At 35.5% G+C, this 19,251-nt stretch overlaps 1 protein-coding gene and 1 long non-coding RNA gene across 29 annotated transcripts in view; one reads left to right on the top strand and one right to left on the bottom strand.

The window, feature by feature from the left end:
* The window catches only part of DLGAP2 (DLG associated protein 2), a 459,301-nt gene that overhangs the window by 206,237 nt on the left and 233,813 nt on the right, over positions 1-19,251 (bottom strand). The window lies entirely within an intron of this gene.
* LOC135297948 (uncharacterized) lies at positions 7,326-9,810 on the top strand. The gene is made up of 3 exons (XR_010359890.1): positions 7,326-7,353; positions 8,550-8,800; positions 9,670-9,810. It is a non-coding gene; the product is annotated as an uncharacterized LOC135297948 (long non-coding RNA).

Genomic DNA, 19,251 nt, shown 5'->3' with positions numbered 1-19,251 from the left:
TCAACTATTCTCTGTGTGTGTGTGTGTGTGTGTGTGTGTGTGTGTGTGTGTGTGTGTGTGTGTGTGTGTGTGTGTCCACACACATCTCACACAAATAAAGCCAAAGAGGTTCCTAGTATATGTAAATGTATAAAATTAAGGCTAGCAGAATCAAACCCTTTTGATAATTTCTTAGGAAGAAACATCTGCATGTTATCTGTTATGCCCAGTGTAAACATTTTCACTTGTGAGAACGTGAGTAGATTGGCTATGCAATCAAAGTAGGGATAGTCACACTTCTTGATTAGATCTCACAGAAGAGTATGAAAGAACAGGAATAAATTCACACACAATACTGTAGGGTTGCTTTATGACTTTACTGCATTTTCAAACAGCATCATGATAAATGGAAAGATAATATAAAATCTTTGGAAATCTATGTGACACCATCTGGCAAAAATTCTCAAGTGAAGTGTATTGGTGTCTGCTTCTGAATGATAACATTTTTCCTAGAGACAAGGAACTGTTTCAGTTGGCTAAAAAATAACTGGGACTCACACTTTGTAGCTTTCAAATTATTTTCTGAGTCAAGCAAGTTGCTTCTTGTATTTTAAAGCTCTGCTAGACTCTGTTATATAAATAATTCTACTCTGGAATTCTTTATAAAATAATTTTCTATTGAGACAGGACATTTTATCTGTTCTACTAAACAACTGAAGTTACAGAAGATCCTTTCCAACATTTCTTTGTGAGACAAATCACAGAACTGCAATATTGACCTGAATGGTACAATTAATATTTTAAGGGAAGGCATACTTCCCTAGAAGTAATTTTCCTCAGAATTCAGGAAGAAGGAAGAGTCCTCTTTATTCAATGTCATAATAGGAGGTCTGAGAAGAAAGAGACGATATACAAGAATTTCCTTTTATTCATCCAGTCAGCAGCTGTATCAGATTTAATTTTAATTAGTCATGAGGAATTTAATGAGAATCTAGAGGGAGAAAATTAATTGGAAAAACAGCTATTATAGTTAATATTTTAATTAATTGGAAAGTGGAGTAAAATAAATGGCGGTAATAGATTTTAAAAACCTCAAGTGTCTCTTGAAAAGCAAATCTAAGCTGGAGTAAGCAAGCTAAGGTGGAGATGCTAGAGACAGTATCTGTAGATAGATAGTTCTAGGAAGTAGGGCTAATATAGGACCAAAACCAAGGAGTCATCAGAGGCATTGATGAAGACATCTCCCAGCAGTTGGCTCCTATTCAATTCCAGGCTCTGCAATTGCCAAGAGCTGCTCTCTTGCATTAAAAAAATGCAATATCATAATGGGATTGACAGCATCTGTCTCTTAAGAGACAATATCTTCTAGTTCCTGCTGAGACTTAGCCTTCAGGGGAAAAAATTGCAATCTAATTGGCTATGTACTCTTGTGCTGTCCTGACCAAAACAAGGGTGGAACACCTGATAGTTCTTGTAAACAGCTACAGAAAATATCAAGCAACTAAGGACTTCCTAATCTAAGTGCATTGGTTTTCTGCAAGCTGAATCTTTTGCTGTTTCTGATATCATCAGTGCCATGAGGTGCTTTTCATCTTTGCGTGTACACATCAAATTCTGTCTTGCCTTTTCTCAGTCTGAAAAAACAAAGCAGTACATTTAGTAGCTTATTCAAAGAATACATTCTAGTGAGTACAGAAACACAGGAAGACACATTATAACTAATCTGAGCATGTAGTTTGAAAATATTCCCATTGGCAAGACTGTACTTCTTGTTACCAAATGTACAAAGACAAACTGTACATATGTGAAGAAACAGAGGAAGGAAAGCTAGAAATATTTCTGGCTGAACTAGGGGCTCTTTAATAATCTGAAAGCAGAAAAGGAATCATAGAAACACATGGGAGTACTTTCTGTTCATTTGAAAATAAACCAAAAAGACTAGTGTGGAAAAAAAAAAAAAAACCACCAGAAAAGCTCTTACTGGAACAAGGAAGAGAAGGCAACAGAAAGAGTCCATAACTATACTTGAACAATGAAAACAAAACAATGTAAAAGACAACATAGACCAAATTATAAAAAGGAAGGATAACCTCTTCCATTGCCTTTTTCCTTAAATCTTTATATGAATGACAAATAATGAAGATTCACTTAACAGAATTAATTCAACAAGCATAATTAAATGCACAGATAAAATATGACAAAAGAAGATGCTGACCAATCAAATGTGACATGTGACAAAGACTGAGACCATTCACTTTGAAGTTTTTAAGAAATTAGCTACTGAAATTCTGAATATTACTAAGTATTTATCTAAATATTTATCAAGCACCTGTAGGAGAAGAAAAAACCTCAAAACAACAAATGAAAAATTCTCATGGCCAAAGAAACACTTAATTAACTTAATAATTTTAAAGACAAGTATTAGCCATGATATCTGCAAGACAAGCTAGTAAAAGAATATATGCACATCTGTCAGAAAGAACTCATGTCAAGCCAGTCTACTTTCCTTCTACAAGTCAACTCGACAAAAAGGAAGTTGCAGATATGATAGATTCTAACTTTTAATTAAAGCTTCTGACACTGTTCCATATAACATTCTCATAAAAAAAGCTAAGGCAGGAGATGTAATCACCATCAGATAGGTGGAAAATCAGTCGAGAAATTTCTCTCAGCAAACAGTTACTAATGATTTGCTGTCAGAGTGGGAGAGGGTTTCAAGTAAGACTGGATCAAGGACTGGAAGATGCTGAGACTTACCAAGCATTTTCACCAGTTTCACTTATAATGGCAAAAAAAAGGACCAAATTTGATTGTTTGACTAAGGGCAGAGGGGTTCTAAGCACACTGGAAACCAGAATGAAAATTATTTTTAGACTAGGGTTTTAAAATTTCAGGCACTGGTTGGAAATTTTGGAGGCAAGCATAGTGCTGTACTAGGACAACAGCAATAAAACACAGTCATAATAGAGGAAGTAAAAAGGTAAACAGCAACTGAGCAGATAAAGATGCAATAATTGTGCACAGTTCAGCACCAAGGAGCTCCAAGTAATGCAGTATCCTCTTTAGACAGCAGCACTTTAAGGAAAGTGGAGATAACATGAAGAAAAATTCAGGGAACAGTAACAGGGATTAGAAAAAATAGAATATATAACTTGCAAGCAAAGGTTCAAGTAATCTGTACTTAAAGTAATAATTAGTTTGAAGGTGAGAAGACTGAGAATGACACAGTATTATTCTTCCAACATGTGCAAATGTGTTGTAAACAAAAGGGTGATCAGTGGCCACTGTGGGGTAAAGAAGGAATCAGTGTAATTTGCAAAAAAAGTACTATAAACACTGCATAGCAAGAGAGCAAGAAAGAAGAAGAAAGAGAGAGAGAAAGAGAAATAAAGAGAAAGAAAAAGAAAGAAAGAAAGAAAGAAAGAAAGAAAGAAAGAAAGAAAGAAAGAAAGAAAGAAAGAAAGAAAGAAAGAAAGAAAGAAAGAAAGAAAGAAAGAAAGAAAGATATTAGAAATACTAATGAACCATGAAAAGGAACTAAATTAGTTTACTTTTCTTCTTTGATATCATCCATTTGAATCTGTCATTTGATATTGACCACTATAGATAAATCAAGTATAAGCAAGTAATATATGCCACTTCTAATACCAGAGACTTCTAAACTAATAATTGCTGATGAAGCCACCTCAGGCTTTTAATTTATTTGAATTGTTGGGTTGAATTCATTAGAGCTGAAGATGCCATCTTAGTAGCTGTAGACTTTCAAATGTATAAATAAAAAAATATATTTCAAAAATTGACAGTTAATGACTGTGAGGAATATTTGTCTTTGCCAAGGCTGATATTAAAGGAACCACTACAATATGAACAGACTGTGAAACCCATCCTATTAAACTTGGAATCTTTGTAAGCAGACGTAATCTTTTACATTCCCTGAATTTCTCAGATAGTTGTGAAAACAATTTGATCACAAAAGAGGTATGTGCAAAGTTGAATCAAAGTTGCCCTATATGCTTCCACACCAGTTCTGAATAATGTGAGTTCTGTTTTGGCGTGGATAAGCGGAGACATTCAGCACGACACTGATTACTCTTAAGTGTTATGTGGATATCCAGTCCAAGAATCACACCTCACATTTTTTTTCCCATAAGCACACAGTAACACTTAAAAGGGGAAAAAATTCCTGTTGATCTGGAGGCATATTTAAAGCAATCGTCTCAAGGTAAAAAATGCAACTTCTGTGATTTCACTACAGATGCAACATTTCTGCATGAAGAAATACAGTTTAATTTACCAGAAAAAAATTGAATCTTAAACAAAATGGAACATACTGGTAAATACATGATGGAACAAGAATTTTAAGGAAAAAATCCTCTAAAATAACATTTTAAAAAGTCTGAAAGATACTCAAAGTGTTCAAATTTATATAGCATTGGATTTAGTGGAGCTATAACCAAAAGTTCATTATTGCACTCAGGAAAATCATCAGCGACATTTCTTTTAATACAAATGAGGTGAGATTTAATTTTTAAATTATGTCCTTCAGAAGATATATTTCATCTCTTGGGAGAGTGTTTGCATAAAGAATTTTACTCTGGTTCAAACTTTGCATTGGTACCTGTGTTTGTGCAGATAAACAAACCACACACCTCTAAGTGCCCAAGAACATGAGAACACCCGTAGTTTTCAGAGGCAGAGCAGTCAAGCTGTTACGGTACTACACTGAAAAAGGAGCTTTGTGATCTCCAAAACGACATTTGAAATAGACACAGGTAATCAGAATGCCATTATATGTACCTTAATCATCTTATTGTTTTCTACTGAAAAACATTAGTTCTCTCTGTTTCACTTTCTGTTATTTGCCTCCTCAGTGAGCTCACTCAAAATTTGGGCACAGATTTTGTTTTACAGCTTTGGAGTTGTCTCTATTTTAACCCAACAGAGAACCAAAAACCCCAGCCATTTGGGTATAGCTTCTTCATCACCAGGAACTTCTACAGAAACAAATATTTGCCACATGATTGTGTTATAAAAATGTCAAAATGTCACCTAAAATAAACAACATTTTTTTATTTGGAAACTTGATTCTTTATCTTGAAATGTCAAAATTTTCCAGGGGAAAAATACAATAGTACTAGTTTCTGTGTGATCTAATATTTTCGTTGTTTATAAACTTATTTTCGTAAAGAGGTCAGACAGATATAGTATCTTGCTTTACAAGACATTACACATTTTCCTGCAGTTTTCCTTTATTAATATTGCAAAAAACTTAATTCTACCTCTATTTTATAATTAAGGAAGTCACATTTGTGATTATACCACTTTCAGATAAAATATAAACAAGAATTTGATTACATTTGAAGTGGATATTCATACATATTTACTCCATTGCTTCTCTTTCCTCATCAGATCTAATACCTAAATAAAAAGAAATAATAAAATTTGTCATAACATTAGAGAATAAACTGAGTACCACTGTTGTAAATGAGAAAAACACTCTACATTTTTTTGACACAGCATTAGTGCTCTTGTGTCACAGACAAGAGGAGAAAAAAATATTGATAACTTCCCATATTGTGCAATATGAACCATTTGTACAATATGAAGGAGTTATTGAATCACACAGAATAGATATGTTTATCCAATTCAAGCTTTGAGCAATTTGTTCCAATTTAGAAAAATATAAAAGGACATGTAAACCCAAGTGCAATAGAAAACACAAAATACATTGCAAATACACTTTATGAAGTGAAAAAAAATCTCAACAGACCTACTCAGATCAAGATAGTTAGTTTCATTTAGCCAGAGTACAGAGAAGAAAAAGTATCATATTTCTATGTTTTACCTAAAAAATCCACCACAGTTAAAATACCTCCATAACTACCAATTTTGCCAAGTACATTAAATTATTCTATTGCTTACCACAACATAAATACAGATGACAGTCCTAGTAAAAGGTAATTAGCATATCCAATGATCCATGAAGCACATAGCTTTCAGTGTAGAGTTTAATTACCAAAGTCTCACACTAGGCTGGATATTACGTTGAAATTTATGAGACAAATAAAGGATTATGATCCTGAATGGTACAAACATATTTTTTAGACTACTCAGGTAGACTGTGGAACATAAAAGGTCTTCACAATGGTACAGAACAAAGCAGTTCAATCATGTGTCCAGGCTGTAGAGTCAGAGGGCTTTCACTGTCACTAGCACTGCTAGTGCAGCAAGAGTTATTACCTATCAGAGAAATTAATCTTATCAACTGACACAGTTAATCCAAACCACACTGCAGACCCTGTCTAGCAGAGTTTGAGTCTTACTCATCTTCAAAGTCACATCCAGAAAGAAGACATTAAAATGAAATACCCTTGACTGATCTCATGGAATTAAAAACAACTATATTTACAATGGCACACATTTATGTAAATTATAGATTGCATACAGAGAAATTATTTCAGAAGATATTCTGTTTACTTAGATCAATCTATTTTTTTAAAGGTCTTAAAACCTAAATGACTGCTGCTTATCCTTCTTGTAAAGCTAGTATAAATTTTTTCTTTATTACTTTGAATAAACTTTCAACTGAATTTGCAGTTGAAAAGAGAATGGACATGAGGAACTGAAATGAATTGCTGTGCTCATGTGATAAAGTCTTTGTGAAAGTAAATATAATCTAGGCTGATAGAGCAAACACACAGAAGCATATGAAATACCGTGTGATTTCAATAACTCAAATGCTTTTTGTTCTCTGAATTTGCTCCTGTAGTTTTGAACGTCAGAAGCCACTGCTGTAGTGGGACAGGAAGGAGCTAGCATTTATACTGGGGAGCAGATTGTTTAAGTCTGAAATGGGCAGTGCAGCTCTTGCTTTTAAAATATTTTTTTCAATTTCTCTAGAATTACTTTTATTAGTCTTTGTGCACAAATATAAAAATAATTGGAAAGTATTTGAATAAAATGTTATTTTCTTTCAGGTCAAGACCAAATCAAGACAAAGTTTTAGAGTCACAAAAGGAAAGTATGTGCACTAAAAGGTCAGAAATATTTTTAATGAAATTTTGCTCATTTACAACACAGCAAAACACAGAGTGCAAATAGTGTAGAGTTGATGAAAATTTGACCTTTCATGAGACCATAATGTCTTCTACTATAACAAACATCCCTTGTTTGGTCTAATCACAGTAGCTGGATTTCTACAGGCCATATATCACCAGGCATATGTGATACACTCCAGCTTGTAGGTAAGCAGAACTCTTCAGTCACTCATTTCAAAGGTGATTCTACCCTTCTATTCTGCTCTTGTGACACCCCAGCTAGAGGGCTGTGGTCAGCTCTGGGGCCCCAAAAGAAGCAGGACAGGGACCTGTTGGGGTGAGTCCAAAGCAGGACTCCCCATGGAGATGATCAGAGGGCTGGAGCAGGTCTCCTATGAGAAGAGCTGGGGTTGCTCAGCCTGCAGAAAAGACTTCTGAGTGATCTAAGTGCAGCTGTACTATCTGAGTGGGGAGCACAGGGGACAGGGACAGGGAACTTTGACAAGGGCACGGAGCTATAGGACAGGGAGGAATGCCTTAAAACTGAAATTGAACAGGTTTAGATTAGATATGAGGAAAAAATTCTTCACTATGAGGGTGATGAGACAATGGAGCAGTTGCCCAGAGCAGTAATGGATGCTCCTTCCTTGAAGGTGTTGAAGCCCAGGCTGGATGGGGCTTTGAGCAACCTGGGCTTGTGGAAAGGGAGGTTGGAACTAGATGATCTTTAGGATCCCTTCCAACCCAAACCATTCTAAAGTTCCATGAATATAAATAAAAACATTACTAAATAAAAGACCACAAGAACCTTATTTTCAGGTTCTTATGAAAAGGTTTCATAAAAAAAGAAGAACATACTTTAATAAATAGAAGAAATATAACGCTCACTGGAAAAAATAAATTGAACCACGTTTGTCCAGGATAACCAAAAATTTTCATCCTGAATCAGTCTTCCTAAATTAACTAAAACTAGCACCATTAAACACCTTTTAGCATTTCTAATTAGAGACCCTAGAAACATACTCCGAAGACTTCCATGGCTAAAGAAACATTAATAAAAATGTGAATTTGTGTAGTATAGCCTTTTTTTCTCAACAGAGCATTATACCAGTTTTAACCACCTTTAGAGTCAGAAGAAATTTTGGTAATTTTAATTTTCTGGGAATGAAGTAACCATAAAAACAGAGAGAAAAAAACCACAGCTTTGTAATTTGAAGCTGAGAGAACAATACCTTGCATACTAACAACCAATAAAATATTCAAGTGAAATGCTGATTAAAGAAAAAAATAAGTATTTTACTGATATATTGACATATCTTTGGCAGCTAACATTGGGAAAAGAAAGTTTAAAAAATGGAAACCAAAACTCAAGTTAGATTAAAGAAAGAAACAAAAATATTTAGCCAAATAACCCTTTTGATTTGAAAATACAAGTAAGGACTTCTGATCTCTCACAGCCTTTGTTACCTGTGTAATGCTTTTTGATAAATATCTTGTTCTAAACACTCTAACACCCATGTTTTTGCATCACAGTGGCAAAGCCAAAAGGGTCTTTCTCAAAAGTGGTTCTGCAGGAAGAGAAATGTTTTAGAAATGTGCAGTTTTAGAAATGCACCAACAACAGTGTGTTTCAGGAATAAAACTGAGCAGCTCTGTAAAGGGCCCAGCAAACAATCATGCTCCAGGAGCAGTGAATCAAATGCAGTTCCTCTGCTGTTCTTCTGCACTCCTCCCATGCACACTTTATCACACCCAAACTGCTGATTTAAAGTCAAAGTATGCCTGTAAGTACTAACCCAACTAATTCTGTTTCCAATACCAAGTGTTGACTCTCTTCACCATCAATGCATAAACAAGAAATGTTTCCCCCTCTCTGAGCACAAAATTTAGAGTTTTAGGAGTCCCTGTGGCTGCTCTGCAGGCAGAACTAGGCACCCAGACAATATCATATCTTGACAGATTTCTGATCAAATGATTCTGGCTTTCTAAGTATGCAGTTCAAAGAAAACTGGAGCAGTCAGCGAGAGTGGGATTCATCTGACCAAGAGCTGATATCCGCATTATTCTGTGACATCTGTTTCTGTCACTGGTTTTACAGTCAGCAAAGATTCATCTGACTTTATAGAGGTGTTTAAAGAAAAATCAGATGAGCAGACTTGAAGCACAGTGTGGGAAGCCAGTGGAAGAATGGCGAGCATGATTTCAAACATGCTCAAGCGACTTAGAGATGGGGTGTAGAAAAACATACATGTCACACTAATGATACTTTAGTCCTGTGTGCTTGACAAGCAGGACATCTGTGTTTAGAGAACCTAGGCTGTGATACTCAGAGGTACCCTATCAAAGTTTCCTGAGATTCCTGCCCTGCTGTGGGACAGCTCAAAGCCCAGGGGTTAAGTGACTTCCAACAGTGCTTCCACTGTGTGGGTCCCTGGAAGGCACATGGAAACAGCAGCTCCAGCCACTCTCTGGCACAGAGCCAGCTCCATGGTGTCCCAGCCCGTGTGCCACTGCCCAGGTGATGCTTGAGGCATCCCCCAGCTGGTGAGGTTAACAAAATTCAATTCACACTTTGCATTTCATCCGTGGCTTTGTGTTTGTTCTGTGTCCTGTCTGTCCTGACACACTCACACTGTTATTTCTTTGTTGCCAGGTGAAGGATGTTAGACTAGGGCAAAAGGGAGTGAAAAGAGCAATTGCCACACCAAAAACTGAACTCATGAGCAATATACAGAGGAAAGGAGTAGTAAGAGAATGGAGCAGGAAGAAAGGATGAGAAGAAGCTTTGGAGAATAGAAGTGGAAATACAGAGAGGAATAAGAAAAAAAAGAAAGATGAATATGAAAGTCCTGAGTAAAAAAAAAACCCAAAAAACCCCAAAAAACCTCCCCAAAACAAAATCATCCATAAGGTTAATAAATTATATTTATTCAGATTCTTAATTTCTTAAAGTATTTATTTTCAACAGTGCTATTGATATTCTCAGCACTTACGAATAAAGCTGAGGTTCCATATATGAGAAACTCACTACATTTTATTTTTCTTCCCTTTTCTTTCTTTCTTTTTTTATTACTGACTAACCTAGGAAGACACACTTTTCCGCCTCCTAATTCTTCTCATCCAAAACTACTTGGGTAACATAGGAAAATACAGTGTGTTTTTTTAACCACAGTAAAGGAATTATTGTTCATATGTGTGTTCATATAGAGTTCAAGCTACTCTCCTGAAGCTAACATAGAAATCTTCAAAGCATCAGTAAAAAAGAATACGGAAATAAACAACGACTTTAAGGTTGACCTTCCTAACCACAGTAGTTTATTTCTTCAGTAACTGAAATAAATTAAATTCCTGACTGGCTAAAGAAGGTAAAAATAGAGATTTGGTAGTTAAGGAAGGATTCAAACAAAGAGTGGTTTTGGGGGAAAATTTTTACATTGCTTATTGTAATTGAAGAAAGAGGTTGTTCCAGGCTTGTAGAGAAAGCAATGTGAAAATACTGCAGAAATTTAAGGTTCTGCAAGGCGGAGAGTCAGTAGTGCCCAGAGTTCTGGATGGGTGCATTTTAATTAAATCAAAGTAAACAAGCCACAGCAGGGCCAAGTGTGAGTCAAGCTGCAGGCAAGGTTGACATACAAAATTTGAAATTGAGTCTGAGGAAATCTAAAGTTGCTGAAGAAGGAGCAAAGATAACAAAGAGGAAAGTGTGGGGCCAGTTCCTTGTTGGAGAAAGGACAGGAACTGTATCTGCAGGATGATGAATAGCCCACAGCAGAGAGAGATGCTGGGTGCACAGGCTGGAGCAGAGATGGTATTGCTTCTAAGTGTGTGGCTGACAAACATAACTCACCCAGACTTAGGAATGGTGCTCACACTTTATGTGTTTTTCTAATCCCTTTTTTTACCCCAGACATGCATAACAAAATACTCTTCTGAATTTTGAAGATTCATTTATGGGTTACTGGCTACATTTTGCATTTAAAGCAAGTTGGTCCATCTATTTTTTTAATACTGTGACTGGTTAATTGTGGTGCAGCTAAGTAATCAACAGATATTCCTGTTTTTTGGAAACAACTTTAGGGTTAAATTTATATTTGTAGAGATTACTAACACAAAAGTTTTTCAGCCTTACTCCCCAGGAATTCTGCAGGCTGAGGACTTGCAGTGCAGAGGACAACATGATGGAAGGGTTCTCAAAACATATGCAAAATAGAAAACAAATTAAAAACCTTCATCCATAACTAATGTTACCAAAGTGATCATCCTGGACAGTGCCACTTCCATTGCACTTGTTTTCCCACATTTTTTTTCCTTAGATTGACAAATAAATAAATAAAAACCTTCCTAAAAAATCTAGGCTAAAATAGCACTTGTGAGCAAGAAGTAGGATGGCTTGTCAAAATATTTTTCCCCAGATATTTCACCCTCTTTTTACAGGAAAAAAGTAAATACACAGCTCAAATATTCAAGTGATCTAGTGGGTACAATTGTGATGTTTTTTATCTAAAATAAGAATATAAGTTTTTATATTAAAACTATTAAGTCTAAGGTCATTTATCTTATGACTCCTTACGTATATGTACCCTGATTCACAGTGAAAATCATGGACACAGCTGTAGGCAGAGAAAAAGTTGCTCTATGTACAGAAAGCAGGGTTTTTGTCAATCGCTAGAATATTCCCAGAACAGCAGGTTTCAAGACATAGTTAATTAAATTAATTGTCAAATGCTTTTAGAATTTAGTTACATGGAAGCATTTTGCAGGTCATTAACTGCTTATGTTTCTCACCAAAGGGGCGCTACATTAAATAGTAAATAAATTATATTAAACATAATGAGCTCAACATTTATTAAAATGATAAAAGACCTCACTTTGAATACATATATGCTTTTGCCTGAATGTCTTTTGCAAGAAAAGCAGGCTTGTGTTTTTGTGTCAGCAAAGACACCTGACAGGAGACTTTGTTCAACAGCAAATTAAACTTCATTCTGTTTTTACAAGGGATGAGCTAACTGTTGAAGGTATTATGGGATGTCTTTACATCAAAAATGTACTACTTTGATAAAGTAGACATAAGCATGTTGACTGTCAGCTAATAACAGCAGCTATGTTCTCAAGGAAAGTTAGCTTTTAAAAGATGGGTTTGCATACAGAAAGTATTCATAAACAGGTCCCATTTCAGATATTTCAGGTTTTTATCATTTTAAGTAATTCTTCATTTCAGGTTTGTATTTTTGCTAACAAGATTATGCACAACAGAAATGTTTACATTCATCCTTGACATTCTTAATGTATAGCCCTTAAAACCATTTTTTTTTCCATGCCATTCAGCATTGCTTCACTGTAGTATCCAGCTTTACATTCCTGACCATTAAGGCTGACTTGATAATTAAGAGCCAGCTGATGCTTAGTTTTCAATGGGAATTCAGTGGTGGGTGGGGCAGTCCTATTGATCTACGAAATAAATAATATCTCTTTTTCCACAGCTGTCCAAAAATATACCTAATTTAAAAAAAGAGTCAGCTCAGGCTTAAGCTGGTTATTGCTAACATATATTGAAATGTTTAAACTTGACTGCTTAAGACAAAATGTGTCTTAATTAACTGAGCAGCTAAGCAGACAACTAAACAAATAATGTATTAATCTTTCTTAGGTTGTTGATTGACCAGCAATTTCACAGCTGATTTTATATTTAAAATTGCATATATTGTTCTTGGTCCAAGGCCTGGCAGATGTATACTTCAGAATGTCTCCTGAGATCCTGTGGAAGATTTCTGTCATTGTCCTCACGTCCCAGTAGGTCAACAGAAAAGTGTACAAGTGTCCTGTGATAATGACCCTTTGTCTCACTCACAAGCCTAACTTCTATATAATGTTGCATCAGCAATAATTTTTTGCTCCCATGGCACCTCCTCCTTCTACCCTGTTTCCTTTGTTTTGGGATTTTTTTTGTTTTGTTTTGGTTGTTGTTGTTGTTGTTGTTGTTGTTGTTGTTTTGTTTGGTTGGTTTTTTTTAACAACTTCTCCAGTTCTGAATTTCCTCCAAGATCAGATTATTTCACCTTTTTCAAGTAACAGTGCCAGCAGGTAACTTGCTCAGCCTCAGCTACTGAAATATGTATCTGAGGCTTTTACGCATTCCAGACACAGAACACAGCATCTACAAATCAGAGGGAGACTTTCTTTCCATCTTCACAGCATTGCTGTGCTCTGGGAACAGCCAAAGCTCTGACATGCCTGGATTCTAGAAGACTGAAAGGCTCCAGTCTCACCAGAGCTTTGGTAGGGATGCCACAGCTGATCAAACAATTTGCAAATCTGTTGCAGACCTTCTGAGAGCTGCAGCAGCTTTCATTGCTCATCACACAACCTCCAAGGCAATTCTATCAGTCACCCTTTCTGGCACATTTATAGTGCAGTCCGTGGACATTTAGGGACAAGTGGCAGTGCAAGCAGAGAATGATTTGAATTACTTTTCAAAATATTTAATACTTTACTATACAAGACATAGGAACTATGTATTGGTCTTGATTTAGTAGTACTCAGGTTGCCTCTCTGACGAACCATTTAGGTATCTTATATGTTAAATATGCAGCTCAGGGAAAAAAAAAAAGTAATCGAAACAGTCATAAGTGGTAGCATTCATCTGTTTGATTTATACTTTTGCAAAGCCTACTTGATTGAAGTAAGACAAAATAGAAGAAATCACAATGGGAAGAGAGGGAAATAATTTGTAGATCAGTTACCGATCGTGTCTTGTGCATCAGTTTGAAAAGCAAGACAAAGAACAGAATGGATTTGGATATCAAGCTTACCTAAGAAACTGAGATGTTCTGTTTCAGGAGTGTGTTTAATTCCTACTATATGCTTAATTACAATTTTATTTTTGCATTAACACCTTTTCTTTATCTCATTAAAAACTAAACTGGAAAACAACCCACTCATTAAAGTTTAGAGATGCACTCAGAGCAGCCCTTGAGCCTGCCTTTGTTACTTGGTGTAAACATTCCAGGCTGTTTCCCTGCTCAGTGCAGTAAAATGGCAAGAGACACAAATTGACTTGAGGGTAAACAAAACATGATGATAAACAGAACATTACTTCATCTTTTTGGTTTTGAAATACAATAAAAATACAAAAATCATGCATTAAGTGGACTTGAATTACTGAGTCATTGAAGAAGGTACTTGTTTTACACTCAGTTTGAAATCAATCCCTGGCAGCTGATAAAGGTAGGATCAAACAAGGTCAGTGAAGCTGCTGTCCAGGAGCCAGCAATCCCCTTGCTTTAGCAAGGGCTGTAAGCTCAAGCACTTCCATGAATCCAAAACAGACAGGCTGATGTCAGCATCCTAAATATCACCAAGAAACCTACTGGCAGCAAGCATAGTAAGCTTCTATTTTCAATGTTCCAAATAATTTTCAGTAAAATTAATGTTGCAAAAAGTGAGATTTTAAGCCTAGCAATCTACTGCATGGTCTCTCCAAAATGTGGTGTTACTACAAATGTCTTTTAAACTTGTTAGAATATATACTGAGAGGCTATGCTTTAGATCTGATTATCCAAATTAACATCTCTCAAACTGTAGAATGTAAACCATAGGAAATACCAAACAGATTGAAGTTATGTAAATGGAACTATTCACTGAACACAGCTGTTGTCTCCATGCACTTCTTTAGTTTCATTTTTATTCCTTAAAAATAGAACCAGAATAGGTTACTGAATTTTGCTTTTGGTTAATGTGTTTGTCTATTTCTCTTGTACCATTATGGATAAACAGCCATCTACTCTTCCAAAGAAAGAATGATTACATAGGCCACTGGAGATCTGTTCTACATTAGACTTTAACCCAGACCAGAGCATTCATCTGGAAAACAGACTCAGCTTCAGTGTTCCTGTTCTGAACTAAGTGGAACAGGGACTGAAGGATCTCTCACATCTGAAGGAGAGCTTGTCAATCAGCTATGGATTATATTTATTTTATAAAACAATAGTAAGCATCTTGTCATCTTAGTCCCTCCATTTCCAAGATATGTTTTCTTTACAATAGGTCTGATATTTTCTTCAAAAATTAGCCTCAACCTAAACTTTTAGGTCATTCCTTTAAAATGAATATTTATTATAGTCCCTTCTCCTGAGGAGAGACACTGTATCAATGTTATTCCACCAGAAATTAGAGCCAGAAAAAAGCTTTCCAGAAGTTCAGTATAGCTAGGGAGGTTAATTCACCACTGTATGAGCAATTACTTCTTAGATAAATTATGCAGCATTTATTAATCAATGTATTACCTGTTCAAACAAGAAACAAAATTCTCTGCTGTGCATATTTTAGTAGATGGAGTATGATACATGATGATGCAAAGAAACAGAAAGAGGAATGGAGGGAATTATGACACTAAATTCAGGGTGAGACAGGAGAGATGTTTACCACAGAGTGAAAAATGTTCCATAAGGAATTGGTGAGTTGAAGAGAACATCAAAGCTGTGAATATTTACAATGCATTTATCTCTTTCTAAGCCAGTCAGAAAGAAAAGCTCTGACATTTTTGGATTTGCCCTGCTGTGTTTCCACATTTTAATTTGAAAACAATTATCATTCATTTCAACAAGTTTTATTAAAATGTTGCTTCTGTTAAATAGTGTCATTTTTGCTTCATAAATTCCTTTTGTCTTCACTGTACATTTGATCACTTTTTAGATCATACAGCTTATTAAGAAGGTCTTTGTGGACTCAACCAAAACATACTAGATGTATTTGAAATTGAAAATTCAGTAAATTTAGTAAACAACCAATCATGACAAAACAAGCATAAACATTCTGACCACAGCTTATGCCTTATGTATTTACTATACTGAAAACAGAGAGATTTAGATGAGATATTAGGAAAAAATTCTTCATTATGCAGGTGGTGAGGCACAGGAACCAGCTGCCCAGAGCAGTTGTGCATGAGCCTTCCCTGAAAGTGATGGGGCTCTGGGCAACCTGGTCTAGTGTAAGGTGTCCCTGCCCATGCCAGGAGGGCTGGAACTGGATGGTCTAAAGTCCCCTTCCCTTCCAACCCAAAACATTCTGTGATTCTATTTAAAACTAGCTCTGTTGGGTTCTGCCTCAGAGCCTTCCGTTGCTGTGGTCACTTGAATCCCTACTGAATGGCACAGCATTTTGTGATGTGATCACAGCTGATTCAGAACAGATTAAATTGGGACACTGTTCTCACTACAAAATTTTGCTGTTTCCTACTACATCTTTTAAACCTTAAAAGTAATCAAATATTGATTTGTTGGTTTTTTTTGTAATTCTCTATTGTAAGCACTTAATTCTCTGGCAGTAGATTTTTCTGGAGAAAATAGCCTCTGACAAACAAAACCCCAAAAACTAAAACAAACAAACAAATAAAAAAAACCCCACCAACTTTATAGAGAGACTGTATATATGTTTTTTTCAATTTAGCTGTAGTAACATATAATAGCATATTATTTAATATGACGTAATATTAAAAAATATATTTGTAGCAGTATTCTAGAATACAACATGGGATATTATTCTTTTTAATCCAAGTACTCCAGAGCTGATTGGTTCTAAAGTTCCACTGTAAATGTAATTCATCAGATGTTAATGAGTAATCTCATTTCTCAGTTGGGAGGGTAACGTAGGTTTGCTATAAAATGCTAGTGGTTTAGAACCAAGTAGTAATTTACTGCAAGATCTTGTAATCAGTCAGCAGAGATAGTAGGCAACTACACAGTCAGGTAGGGCTGTATTTTGTTTCTACTTCTGTCAAAGTTCCACTTTGGATTCTCCTCCAGCTCTTCCTGTTATCTCCATCATTCCTGGAGACAGTAACAAATTACCTATTTCTTTCTGCTATGAGCTGGAATGATTGATTTGTCAATGTCTAGTTAAAATATATTGTACAAGTCTTTATATGTCTTCATATTCAGAGGATGATTTTTCTAAAAGATAATGTTAGGAATAGAGCACAGATGCAGGAACAAAGTATTCAATCTCATCTGTCTTGTAGAATAAAATCTTAGTGCAAAATTTCCTTAACTGCCCCATTTCAAACACATTAATAATTTCAGTTTATGTTGCCTACCCAGTCAGATACATCAAGTTCTGAGCTTGCTCTGTTGAAATAATTGTGGCAGAAGGGTACTATGTGGTTTAGCAGAGTACAAATGGTTTCCACAGACATGTTAAAATGGGGCCAAACACTGTAGGTGTTAAACTACCATTCTTTAGAGGCTATGACAGTGGAAAAAAATGAATAGAATAGAGCAACAATTCCAGTCACAACGTTGGTCTTTGTCCCTCTTCTGTTACATCTTCTATCATATCCACAGCTGCTCTTTTGTGCTAGATGATGCTTCTGTATTTGGTTTTCTCAGAAAAAGAAATGGATGTGTTTAATTTCCTTCCATGATCTCTCTCCTCTCATGTCACAAAATGATTCCTAAATTACATATTGATTGCTGCAAAGAGTTTCTCATGGCAGAGACAGTAATAACATGTTCTTTTATGAGACCACTTTTACAACATGAAATAAAGCATTCCAAAAAACCCTCTCCCAAGCAGGGTTTAAACTCAAAGCCACTGGCTAGCTAGAAAACATAACACATACATAAACCTTATGTTATCAAGAATCAGATTTAGCTTACAGAAGGGGCCAGAATTTGAATTGCATGGACTTTTCTTGATGGTAAAGTGTCTAATCTGCTAGCATAAACCAAACGAAGAAGATTATTTTTGTCTTGTCTTCAGGAATATCCTCTAGATCCTTCCTGTTGTTTCTGTGGTACACAGCAAATATTGCAGTGGTTAAACAACCACTTAATCAGGTGCTTCACCCAAAGAAAAGGGAAAATCATTATGTCTAGCACAAAACTATTTTTATCATAGTTTATATACAGTAAATAAAAAAGAAAACAAAGACAGAAAACACCCACATTTTCTTCACCAGTAAGAGAAATAATTTTCTTCTATATCTATGTGATGAACTGAAAGTTATTGAGGAAAAGGCAAAAATAAATATCCATAGTGCCATTCATGGCATTAACTTAAAGTCCTATTTCAGTTTACAAAATCCATAGCTTACAATAATCTGCAAGAGGAATGTTGTTCCATCACTAGTTTTCAATGCTCTTGGTAAGGAACAGAGACTGTTGAGATGGAATTATCTCGAAAGTTTCTTTTCAGAATGGAGTCTCTGATTTGCAAACAGACATTCAGTTCTTAAGAAGGACACTATTATATACTTGACAAACAAAAAAAATAATGGCATAATGAAAATTCAACACAAGCGAAAATCCCCAAGAGATTACTGTCTCCACATACACTGAGAGATAAATTATTTCCATGTCTTAACAATTAGTCTGTCTCATAAGGACTGCTGATAATGGACATTAGTATAACCAAGTTCAACATTCAAAGTTCCTAATTAAACAATGAGTCCATTCTAAACAGTGAACAAAATTATTATAATTTCCTTCCACATAACTTGTTGGACCATGTACAAAGCCCTATATCTGACAGAATACATTTATCCCATTACCTTTTAATGGGCTATGTTAAATAAAACAATTAAAAAGTAAACCGTGACCTTTGTGAAGTATTAATGTAAGGGTTTGTTCATTTTTGCTATGCATGCCGAGGCATTCAGTGGTAGTCCATTGGTACCACTGAGAAAAATAAGATGTGGGGAAAGAACAAACTCACCCAAGTTTCTGCTATATTGTGTGGGGTCAAAATTTGTAGGACCAGCTCTGGGGTAGGAACTGTACTGCATGTGAAGGACATGTTGCCTCTTGATACACCTGGAAATGCATTTTTCCAATAACTGGAACAATGCTATGTCAAGATGTTTCTGAAATATTTTTCAGAGACCAGCACTGAAAAGCTTGTTTAACTTTCATCTGCACAAGCTAATTGTTATTAACACAATTGCTGCCATCATATTTTTCATTTTCATGAACAGTCAGTCAGCATATACTAAAAAAATATTTCCAGCCACATACAGAAAGCTATTTCTTTCTCACATATTATAACAGAAAAATGTTTCCTTTATTATTTTATAATGCATGAGAAGATTCCAGTGACTAAAATTGTGATGAAAGCTTATGGAAAATAATCAGCAGGTACAGAGGACTAAGTCAATCTGCTTGAAGTTCTTTGCTGTGAAAGTCCTAGTTCTTTTTCTACATAATATTTCCACTAATATCACTTGTAGCTCTGCACTAAG

The sequence above is a fragment of the Passer domesticus genome, chromosome 3 (assembly GCF_036417665.1).
Source record: "Passer domesticus isolate bPasDom1 chromosome 3, bPasDom1.hap1, whole genome shotgun sequence".
In the NCBI taxonomy this organism is placed as follows: domain Eukaryota; kingdom Metazoa; phylum Chordata; class Aves; order Passeriformes; family Passeridae; genus Passer; species Passer domesticus.
This window is presented reverse-complemented; position numbering and strand designations above follow the sequence as displayed.